Source organism: Nuphar pumila, chromosome 15 (assembly GCF_984573655.1).
Source record: "Nuphar pumila chromosome 15, dmNupPumi1.hap1.1, whole genome shotgun sequence".
Classification (NCBI taxonomy): domain Eukaryota; kingdom Viridiplantae; phylum Streptophyta; class Magnoliopsida; order Nymphaeales; family Nymphaeaceae; genus Nuphar; species Nuphar pumila.
The window spans coordinates 1784307-1797612 of NC_143263.1; positions in this window are offsets into that span (position 1 = coordinate 1784307).

Genomic DNA, 13306 nt, shown 5'->3' on the forward strand with positions numbered 1-13306 from the left:
GATAATTAACTAGGTAAGCTTTAAACTTAATCTCTATTGTAAACATCTTATGCCGGTTCAAGTAACCATATGTACCATCAATATATAAAGGTTGCATGTATTTAGGGTTCTTTGCCGTATCCTACTTTATATGAATGTTAAAAAAAAACAGCCTAAACTTCATAAAACATATTTGCGTCATTTGTTCCTAATCAAAATTTATTTTCATGCTTGTTTGGATGCATCTAATAATGATGATGCACTGTTGAGCTAGTACCATCTGGTCTCACATGTTTTCCTTGATACTTTATTTTTTTTATTTTTTATTTTTATGACGAAGAACCCTAGCCCAAGTGAGGAAAACCCCGGGTGGGGACCACAACCACCATGCCTTACATTGACCACCTCTGAAAGCTAAAGACACACCCGTGTGTGCCAGTGAGGTTTTTCTTGCTACTTTGAATGCATCAATACACTGGTGATATATTTCCATCCTTTCTAGCACATGGTCCCACACGAAGCCACGAATGTTTAATTGTCCTCATTTTCTTTTCTTGAAAAGAATTCCGTGATACATTGACAGATTATTTCTCTCGAAAAAGAAATCTAAGCTAAGGTGGCATTAATATGGTGATAGAATAGTGTGAGGTTCTAAATATTAGCGATGTACTTTAAAAATATCATTTTTTTTTGCGTGTATTTTACTTGCCAATATACTTTCCGATTTTTCTCCCTCACGAACAAAAATCATAGGTTTTGGTGTTTCTTCGATTCATAAAAAGTACAACAAAATCGTGACGTTTTGCATAAAAAGTGAAGATCTCATATCCAAGGTAGCCTCATATTTGACATAATATCTAGCCCAAGATTTTACTGCCACATCAGCATGTTCGTGCTACATCAGATCCTAATCCTATCGAGACATTCAAACACACCCTAAATGGAACAATAGATCAAATATGTAAAGGGTAAGAAGGTCCTGATGATGTTAGATATTTGTGATTTTGAACATAATATACAAAATTATAGGATTTTTTAGAGAATCGGGTCAAATTAGCAATACAATAAGATTATTTTCTGCTTTTTAAATCCTTTGAATTTCTTCTCCATGAGCACTATATGACTAAACTTTTTTTTTAATTAAGTTTTTTCCTTCAAAAATCATTTTGCAAAAACTTAAGGAACAAAAAGCGATCATTGTGCCAAAATTCTATGGTTACAAAATACATAACTTTGAATCAAGTCACAACAATCCTCCACATGTTAAAATTATTTAAAAGAAAATTTTGAACTTACTCCTAAAAGTCATGTATAAATAAAGGCACTTTTTGGATTGGAACTTTCACTCAGTGTTTGATATTGTCTTGATAATTAACTAGGTAAGCTTTAAACTTAATCTCTATTGTAAACATCTTATGCCCGCTCAAGTAACCATATGTACCATCAATATATAAAGGTTGCATGTATTTAGGGTTCTTTGCCGTATCCTACTTTATATGAATGTTCAAAAAAAACAACCTAAATTTCATAAAACATATTTGCGTCATTTGTCCCTAATCAAAATTTATTTTCATGCTTATTTGGATGCATCTAATAATGATGATGCACTGTTGAGCTAGTACCATCTGGTCTCACATGTTTTCCTTGATACTTTATTTTTTTTATTTTTTTTTTATGACGAAGAACCCTCGCCTAAGTGAGGAAAACCCCGGGTGGGGACCACAACCACCATGCCTTACATTGACCCGTGTGTGCCAGTGTGGTTTTTCTTGCTACTTTGAATGCATCAATACACTGGTGATATATTTCCATCCTTTCTAGCACATGGTTTTACATGGGCTTTTTTTTTATCAAAGGAAAAACCCCTCTATGACCAGTAAAAACTCTTGAAACCCACATGCTTATAGCTAGATGGGTGGTCAAGGCTCAATTTACATGGGTGTTGTCCCTTTGAGAGCAAGCCAACTGTCAATATTAGCCACGGAAGTGGGGGTTCCTAACCCCGGAGTTTTATGTTGTCAGCAAGATGACCATGGGTATGGTAGGCTGTAGGCATCAGGTGTGGTTTCTATCGGTTGAGAGTAAAAAACATAGGAAGCAAATTAGGTCATGCTGAACATGAGCATTTTTTCTCATGCTGACATTGTGGCCGTCGATCTGTTTGCATTTTGGATGAATGCCACGTGGTTTTATTGATTTTTGAGCTTTTTAAAATGCAAATCGGATGGTCACGATGTCAGCATGAGCAAAAACGCTCATGTTCAGCATGACCTGATCTGCTTCCAAAAAAATAAGTATCAACATTGCTTAATCTAGTCATACAACTGCAAAAAAAAGTTTTAAAATATTCTAAAGTTCTTACTTGAACCTTGTTCGGGGGGGGGGGAGACAAGAAGAGTTGGAAAGGAGAAAATAGAGAAGGAAACAAAAAGGAAAATGTATTTTTTGATATTTAAAAATATTCAACTTATATAGGTTGATTGAACGAGGGTAAAGATAGACTACAAGTCTACAACAGTTTCTTATATAATTCATGCACTGCATCATCAATTTTATAAAAGGTGGCACCCAAATGGAATTTGAGATACATGGTGGGCAGTGGCGGAGCCAAGAGTTTTTTGTTGGGTGGGCAGACCTCGGGTCTCGGGGACAATGCTATGGTCTTGAAGGACGATCCATTTATTCGGATCAATGGCGGAGCCAAAAAAATTTAGTTGGAGGCACAGTCGTTTGTGAAGAGATAAAACTTAAACAAGCCTTTGAATTATATTGAAATTGATTGGTTATCAATGTAAAAAAAAATCAGCAATATTTATCACAATATACTCAAATCATTTGAGATCAGTCTTGAATACATTCAGCTCAAATAAACAGCAAGGAACCAGAACATTACGCTGCTTTCCGAAAGCAGCTTCTAAAGCTTAAAACGCACAATCCAGAACCCGGTTGAATGCATATTCAAACTCGGGGAGTGACAGACACGGGTCCAGATTAGGTGGAAGCTTAGGGTGTATGCGATACCGCTGCCACGGGAAGACATAAACGTGTCAGCACCACTTGCTGATTGTTGTCCTGCTTGCCACCTAAAACAAACTGCATCTAAATGACAACACACCACGGACGATAATATCCAAAATAGATTGCTGGATTAAAAGTAAACATACACTTATTTTCTGTCTGTCACACACCAGACAAATTAAAACACACATGGCGGTAGGCATTAGTATACAAGAGTTAAAATCAGATTCTTTGCTTCTTTACGAAATATCGCTGGAGGCACAGTATTTTTTTTTTCGGTTTCAATTTCTGGGGTGGGCGACTGCCCACCCCTGGCTCCGCCACTGATGGTGGGTCTGTATAAAAAATTATCCCCACATGTCGTTACATAGGTTGTCAGCCTACGAACGAACGAGGAATCTACATGTCACACCTTTTCAGGGCAGGTTTTTGTTGTTGACCAAGATGTCGGTGAGATTCAAAAAAAAAAATTGTTTGATGACCAGGGAAAACCTTCACGTCACTTAATGGGCTCTCCTGCTTGATACCTAAAACTCTAGGTTGAGGACACGATCACCCAACTTACGTGGATTCGATCCTGGGCCTTCAGCTTGACACAGAACCCCTCAAATGACATGGGTAACCACGGTTATGATAGAGATTCAAATTCCTTTGATTACTTGGAAATCAATTTACACTCCCACAAGTGAAGAGTGCATTCTTCCAGAGAGTGTGGTGTGTGTTCTCCCCCGGAGATGGTCGTTGGCTACATCTCGTGTTCGGGGGTCACAATGAGTGTCACGTATAAGAGCTCATGGATCTCGTATCCCCGTGTGTGTCGGCATCACTTAGCATCGGAATCTAGTATGGTTGCAAAGACTTAAGTACCCTTTCCTGCTATGCTCACCATGAAACGACGGTTCGAGAAAATTATAAAAATATCCTCTATTCAAAAGAAGAGAAATGTCGGTTCGAGAAAAGGACAAAAAAAATCCTCCATCCAGAAAGCATGATGTTAACTCTTCAAAGTCCGAACGTTTCGTTTTCGCCCTAAGCAGTAAACTTTTATGCCATCTGTTGTAACAGGAGCTCCCTTTGACAACGCAAACTTTGTCGTCGTCTTGAGTCGAGGTTCCCGCCTTGTTTTTTATCTTGTTTTACAATACATTGTTGCCTTCTCGTTCCTGCCTTGTGTTACAAAACATTCTCGTGTTCGCGATCGTCAGGTTCAATCATTGGTGGGCGTCATACGCGAATTTGTCGACCATCTCTTTTTACAGTTTTCTCTTCTTTTTCGTTGTCGTTAGGCATTATGGAAGAAAGCAAGGATGCACAAACATTCCAACCAATGCCATTAAGGCATCGTGAGTACCTTTCTATGTCACCGTGCTATCGTTGAAGAACGTATGTCATCTTGAGTACCATTAAAACATTTTTTTGTTATTGTAGGTGGATCTTGTCCTTTTGATGGTTGAAAACTTAGCGATATTTGTAAGACGCTGGGACCTATTGACAAGAATGTTAGTTTACAAATGCGAGGAAGGGCATCTACCCCATCCGGTATCCTCCATTCACTCAGTATATGCATTGTATCTCAAATCGCGGTTTTAGTAGCATACTATCGATTTGTTTGCTATTATGCTGAATTTCCGTATCAATTTATATTATATTTTATGATATATTTATCGATTTGTAAGATATTATGTGTTTTGTAATGTCGATTTGTAAGGTATTATGCTAAATTGTCGTATCGGTTTGTAATATATTATGTGATATGTATATCGATTTGTAAGACATTATGTGTTTTATAGTATATATTTGTAAGATATTTGTAGAAAGACTTTTAAAATGTGTGTGTGTATAAATATATTTTTACGCGCTTACAGTGGCGATTTTCGTATTCAAACCGCTGCTTGTGAAGCGATTTCTATGGAACTCGCTTCACACCATCGTAGATATAATTAAAGCGCTATCATCAACACACATATATGACATATCGTTTCTTTTATTGGCATGGTAAGTAACAACTCGGTGCATAGTATAAGCAAATAACAAACCACAGTTGCTTTTATACTGCGATTCATTAAATCATTTCTTTGACTAGATTAACCTTATCGGTATCCATTGTTATATGCATCCTGAATAAATCATAGTAAACGTATGTGCTTGCTAACGCAAATTGATATCTTGCTTATAACAGTGGTGAGCTTATCATTTGGTTGTAATGAAGATGATCTATCTCAATCATTTGAAAGATATGAAGAAGTGAACATATGTATTAATGACGCACTTGAAGAAGTGAACACGTGCACTAATGATGCACATGATAACAATGGTACAGACATTGGATTCACTCTTGACTTGAATGTTCCAGCAGAAGAAATGCAATTCGATAATGAGGTAAATGATCCTGACAATACATTTGATAAAGGTGCAGGCACTGAGAATGTACATGATAGTACACTTGACTATGTGCCCGTAGAAGGAATGCAGTTTAATACTGAGGATGCTGCATATAAATGTTATAATGATTATGCCTTAAAATTTGGCTTTAGTGTTAGAAGGTTTTATTGGTCAAAAAATACACAGGGTGTCGTGCTGAGAAAGACATATGTTTGTTCTAAGAAAGGTTGGAAGAAATTAATTCGAAATCTAACAAGGAGCATACCAGAATCAAGATGTGGATGTCCAACGAGAATAGTGTTAAGAAGACTTCTGAATGAGAAATATGTAGTTCATACTTTAATCAGTGATCATAATCATGATTTATCTGCTTTATTTATGACTCTTATGTTAAGGTCACATCGTAAAGTAATTGTAGTGCATGCTGCAATGGCTGAAATAGCTTATAGCGCCAGCATTGCATCAAGGAAGACATACAATTTTTTTGTCCACATAGATGGTGATCGCGAGAATGTGTCATTCACACCTATGGATCTAAGAAACCACTTGAAAAGGAAGAGGACAGATAACATGAAGAATGGAGAAATATGTTCTTTGGTTAATTACTTACAGAAAAAATCAAACATTGACCATGGTTTCTTTACTGCAATGCAACTGGATAAAGATGGATATGTTGTGAATACGTTTTGGGCATATTCAAAGTCAAGAGTAAATTATGAATGCTTCAATGATATGCTTATTTTTTATATGACAATGAAGATTAATACTGAACGGTAGTCATTTACGCAGTTTGTCGGAGTGAACCATCACTTACAAAGTTGTATATTAGGCAGCGTTTTTTTATATGATCAGACCAAAGAAAGCTTTGAGTGGTTGTTCAGAGTATTTACACTGGCAATAAATGGAAAGCAACCTGAAGTTGTACTTACAGATGGTGATCACGCAACTGTGGTTGCAGTGTTTCATGTGTGGCTAGATGAACATCATCGCCTATGTTTATGGCATATCTTTCAAAATGCAACAAAGAACATAGGATACATATTTAATTAGAAGACAGGGTTTGACAAAAAGTTTACAAGGTGTGTACTTGAGAGCGTAGACAAGATCACCTTTATGTCAGATTGGGAGGAAATGAATCAGATATACGACCTTGAAGACTGTCCGTGGTTACAAAATTTATATGCAGAAAAAGAGAAGTGTGCATTGGCATATGGAAGGTAATACTTTTGTGCAGGTATAATAAGCACACAAAGAGCTGAATCTATGCATGTCACGCTGAAGAAAACCATGTATTCATGTATACCAATGTTTCGCTTCATAGAACAATATGAATTATTTGTAGACGATCTAAGACAAAATGGGATTGAACAAGATGTGAAATGCTTCAATACATGCCCTGTAACTTTGGGCATGAAAATATTGATGTGACCTGCAGATCTGTATACACTAACTGTATTTGAATGAATTAAGAAAGAGGTTATACATGTCATGAATTACAACATAGAAGGACTCGTGTAAACCGAGAATATGCACAAATACCATATTTTATGGGAAGGCGAAGAACATCAGAAAAGGCAAGAAACACATGTCACGTATAATGTTGACAACGAAAGAGTTGAATGTACATGCAAAATGTATGAATTCAAAGGTATTTTATGTCATTATGCATTAAAGGCACTTAATCAAGAGAAGATACAAGAAATACCTGAGTCATATTTAATGCGAAGATGGAGGAGACAAGCAAAGATTGGACTGGTGGATATGGATAATGTCAGTCAATCTGGTGTTGATGAGAAGTGCCACATAGCCTCCCGTTACCAACAACTGTGTAGGTCATTTATGCATATTGTAGATTTGGCATCGAAAAGTGAAGAAGCCTATGTATGCGTGAGAAAAGCGTCAAGATAGTTAATTGAAAACGTGCAGTTAATTCACCATCAGTCTGTTATAGCTTATGAATATCAGTTCAAGATAATGAGATCGAACAACATAGGTGAAAATCATGCTTGCCATGACACTCCTAAGAAGTTACGCCGAAGCGTAAACATCATCTTCAACAAGTCAGGAGTAAACGTTGTTGATTATGATGAAAACATTCACCAAGCGAATGGTATCAAAAGAAAATCTACCTCTGATCGCAGTCATTGGAGGGCAAAGGGTGCACTAGAATTGGTTGGCAAGAAAAGGTCTAAGAAACAACCAACCTCTAATCAAAAGCAACAAAGCCCTTCGCATGAACAGGTATGTAAGACATTATATTGCTTCCCATGTAAATTGCATTACGTGAAGCTTATCAATATCTAACTTATGTAATTTTCAACATGTAGCAATACCCTACAGACGTAATTTCCAACATTGTAACCTTCAATCCTTCTGACCAGATTTCCCAGAATGATAGTTTCAGTTTTACAAGTCTTTTGGTATGTAATTAATGTTGGGAGAATGTTTGCATTTCTTGTGAAACTTAATGTAGTGTCTTATATTTTCTGTTTCATGACAAACTCAGATCAATTCGAAAGCGAGCTATGGAACACAGGAATCACGTGTGGACTGTTTTTAAGTATTACCATCAAGTTAGTTGTCATGCCTCTTTGCATGACCCAATTTCCACATTGTCGGATTTGTTAAGAGTTTAACAAAACAGGAGAGTTCGTTTACTGAGAAATAAGGTACAGTGGGATGCCATTACTACTGAGCGCGTTTACTTGGAGAGGATATGTCCTCAGCTGCTCATAGACATTGTAACCAACTACTAATATTTTTTATATACGAATGTGGTTGTAAATCATGTAATTCATGTAAATCATGTGAATTTGTAGTTATGAAGTTACGGTGACAATGATATGTCTTTGTTTTTATTTTTGAATGAAATTGTTTATATTCAAGAATGTAACTCATTTTTTATCGTTGAAGCAAAACCCAAAATCCTTAAACCATCTTTCTCAATCGTCCATAAAAGCGATTAGGAAAAATTGATGACATAGACATTGCTCGTAATAGCAAATCGCTACACCATGTTGCCTTCATAGGTCATTGTGCAAATCACGATGGTACATATCGTTCACTTAGACAAAGCTTGTTGTCTAAAAGACAGACATCATTTTGTAAATCGCGATGGTATAATGATTTACAGAATGACGTCTATGTCGATCACAACTCGATGGCAATCGCTCTGTTCATGAGCATAAATCATGGTAAAGGTGCATTGTCATTGCTTGTGCAAATCGATTTGAAATCTAGCCCAAGATTTTACTGTCACATCAGCATGTTTGTGCCACATCAGATCCTATCGAGGCATTCAAACACATCCTAAATGGAACAATAGATCAAATATGTAAAGGGTAAGAAGATCCTAATGATGTCGAATATTTGTGATTTTGAAGATCGGGAGAATATACAAAAATTATAGGATTTTTAGAGAATCGGGTCAAATTAGCAATACAATACGATCATTTTCTGCTTTTTAAATCCTTTGAATTTCTTCTCCATGATCACTATATGACTAAACATTTTTTATAAAATAAGTTTTTTTCCTTCAAAAATCATTTTGCAAAAACTTAAGGGAAAAAAGCGATCTTTGTGCAAAAAATCTATGGCTCAAAAATACATAACTTTGACTCACGTCAAAAAATCCTCCACATGTAAAAATTATTTAAAAGAAAATTTTGAAGTTACTCCTAAAAGTCATGTATAAATAAAGGCACTTTTTGGATTGGAACTTTCACTCAATGTTTGATATTGTCTTGATAATTAACTAGGTAGGCTGTAGACATCTTATGCTCACTCACACATATATTCCTTTCAGTAACTATATGTACCATCAATATAAAGGTTGCATGTATTTAGGGTTCTTTGCAGTATCCTACTTTATGAATGTTCTAAAAACAACCAAAATTTCATAAAACATATTTGCGTCATTTGTCCCTAATCAAAATTTTCATGCTTGTTTGGATGCATCTAATAATGATGATGCACAGTTGAGCTAGTACTATCTCCTCTCACATGTTTTCCTTGATACTTTATTTTATTTACTTTTTTATGATGAAGAACCCTCATCCAAGTGAGGAAAACCCAGGGTGGGAACCACGACCACCATGCCTTACATTGCCCACCTCTGAAAGCTAAGGACACACCTGTGTGCCAGTTGGGTTTTTCTTGCTACTTTGAATGCATCAATACACCGAAGCAGGTTATATGTTCCCCCCTCCCCGAAGATATAATGTTTTCTACAGTGCATGTTCGGGGGTCTGAATGAGCGTCATGTATATAAGCATGTGGGGCTCGTATCCCCGTGTGTGTCAGCATCACTTAGCATCAAAGTTTGGTGTGATTGCAAAGACTTAAGTACCCTTTTCCGCATTCTCGCCATGAAACGATGGTTTGAGAAAAAGATAAAAATGCCCTTCATCGAAAAAAGGGAAATGACGGTTTGAGAAAAGGACAAAAATGTCCTTCATCCAGAAAGTCGAGGATGATGTTAATTCTTCAAAGTCCAAACATTTCATTTTCGCCCTAAGCAGTAAACTTTTGCACCATCTGTTGTAACAGGAACTCCCTTTGATGACTCACCATTTACCGTCGTCTGCTACCACTGGAGCACCCTTTGCCGTCGTCTGTTGCCGTCGGAGCACCCTTTGTCGTCGTCTGCTACCGTCGAAGCACCCTTTGTCGTTGTATGTTGTCGCTGAAACATCCTTTGTCATCGTCTGTGCAGTGGCAGCATCGGTGCCACCATCGGCTGCATCTACCTTCTGGGTGTTTCTCCTCCATTGTCGGATTACCAAAACTCGTATCGTTTCGGTGAGTTTCGTGTAAGGTTTCGTTATGCAAACAAATCGATTTATAAATCTGAATGCTAAATCTTACAACTGGTTATACTATTCATGCTAAATAACACCTATTATTATTCATGCTAAATAACACCTATTTTCATACTGAAACAAATCGATTTATACCTATCCACCTTTTGGGCGTCGAAAAACAGTTAGCATGATTTGTTCTTATGAAGGACAAACATTTCAATGATATGTACTTATGAAGGCTAAATTTCTACAACGATTTGTACGTTAGAATAATGCAATGATTTATACATTTAATGCAGTAGCGATTTATACGTTCGATGCAGCAATGATTTATATGTTTAAAGCAGTAACACTTTAATGAAATTACCATGATTTATACTTAAGTTTGATAAATCGTACAACAATGTTTACGTATGAAGCCCAAACGTTACAACGATATGTACTTATGAAGGTTGCAATTTCTACAACGATTTGTAAGTTTGAAGCAACAACGATTTATGCATTTAAAGCAGTAGCGATGTGCATTTATGAAGTTACCTCGATTTGTACTTAAGTTTGCTAAATCTTACAATGATGTTTACTTATAAAGCCAAATATTACGATAATTTGTAATGTTGGTGATTGTTTAATGAATGAGATAATTTGTATTATTATATACTTGGGGAGACGGTTATAACATATAATAATGCGGTTAAATTTATGTTTTGTGCAGGTTAGCAATGTCTAAAGCTCATCAGACAAGAAATCCTCCATCGTTCGATGGGATGACTATTAGAGAAATTATCTGTCAGTCCTATCTATATGAGCGTTATGAAATGTACCAAAATATAATGAAGATTGAGAATGATAAAGATAGGGACAAAGTGTTGGAATTGTATAATGTGGAGCATTATCCATCATATATTGAGGTTGGAGATCAAAGGAAGCATGAGGAAGAACTAAAGATGAAGAAGAAGGATGATGAAGAGAATGAAATATGAAGGAAGAAGGAGGAGGAGAATGAAAAGCAAATGAAGGAGGAGAAGGAGAGAGAAAGGCAAAGAAAGAACAAGGAGGAGGAGGAAGAGAAGGAAAGGCAATTGAAGAAGAAGAAGGAAGATGAAGAGAAGGCAAATGATGAAGATGAAAGATGAAAGGCAAAGGAAGAAGCATCAGGATGGGGAAGAGAAGGAAAGGAGAAGGAAGAAGAAGCATGACGAGGAAGAGAAGGAGGACGGGGAAGAGAATGAAAGGCAAAGGAAGGAGAAGGAGGACGAGGAAGATTAGAAAAGAGAAAGGAAAAAGCAGGAGGAGGAAGAGAAAGAAAGGGAAAGAAAAAAGCAGGATGAGGAAGAGAATGAAAGAGAAAGGAAAAAGCAGGAGGAGGAAGAGAAAGAAATGGAAATGAAGAAAGAAATTGAAAAGTAGAGGAGGGAGGCGAATGAGCTAAGGGAGAAGAAATGCAGAGGATGGAGGGAGGGGATGAAGAGGAGAAAAGTGTGACCAAGGTACGTAAATTGATCATGTCGGTCATAATTTACTGTGATAGGTACTATTATGTATAGCGATTAATGTGATAGTGATTACTATTTATAGTGATTACTATGATAGCGATTACTGTGAACGATTTATTACAATATGTATTATTATGTATAGTGATTATTGTGATAGCAATTACTGTGAATGATTTATTGTTATAAGTATAATTATGTATAACGATTACTGTGATAGTGAGTGTGCAACAATTATTATTTATAGCGATCACTGTGTACAACGACGTGTAAAAGTATAAATATGACTAATTTTGATTTGATACGAATAATATGTTATTTTGTGTTACAGGGAGGTCACAAGAGAAGTAGAGCATCAGGTGAAAAGCTCAGAGGGCGATGTCAGTGGCCTGCAGTTCTATCGTGGTATGGACAGATGAGTGAATATCAAAATGATCGATTATGAAATATGCACTTTGGCGGCCTTTTGGACCAACATTCTTTTGAAATGTGCTGGAACACCATGACCCACCTGGTAAATAAGTAGAATAATAAGACAAACACATTCCAGCTTGATTCTTTTGAGATCACCGTGACCCTAGAAGATGTGGCATGGATTACGGGCCTTAAGTGTCATGGAAGTGTTGTCCTATTACGGGATTCTAACTATACTGCAAGGCACAAGTGCACGACCCTTCTAGGAATGTCAATGGAGGACTGAAGGCAATGTATTTCTGGTAGAAGCAATTCCACATCGATGAAAGTTTATTCTTTCTATAATAAATAGGAAGATCGGTCCACTACATGTGCATCTGAAAGAGCTGACAAAGAGTTGCGTGGCTTCTTTATTTTTTTGGACACTATTTTTTGATTTGTCTGGTTCAAGGATATATTACCTGTGGCTGCAATTTTTAGAAGACTTAGATAAAGTCGACAACTATGCATGGGGTGTTGCTATGCTTGCGCACTTGTACAGTCAACTTTACCATGCGAGTAAAGGTACAAAAATCATCGCAGGGTTTTGGCCATTTGTCCAGGTAATTGTTTATTACATATTTTATAGTTATAGACTAAGATCGTTGAAGGTTATAGTCTTACTAATATATTGATTATGTATGCATGGTTGTGAGAGCATATTGTCGCCTTGCGTCCTTAGTGTAGCCCTGCGATTTGTGGTTTTTCAAAGATAGGCCGGTGAGGTAGAATAAATGTCAAGGAAGATAATGCTAAGTTCATTTTAGATGGTCTGCAATTAAATGAGGTAAATGGTTTAAAATCGTTTACAATAATTTCAACATTTATCATTCATTAGTATAAATCGTTGAAATGTTTAGCATTCTTAAGTAATCATCCCTACAGGATTTTGTCTTCGTTAGTACAAATCGTTCTAATGTTAAACATTCTTAAGTAATGATAGTTGCAGGATTTTGTATTCCTTAGTACAAATCGTTATTGCTTTGGCATTTAACTTTCATTAGTGAAAATCATTATAATCATTAGCATTCTTAAGTAATGATCATTGCAGGATTTTGTATTCCTTATTACAAATTGTTATCGTGTGTAAATCATTGTAATCGTTAGCATTCTTAAGTAATGATCGCTGCAGGATTTTTTTTTCATTAGTACAAAGCGTTATCATTTTAAATCGTTGTAATA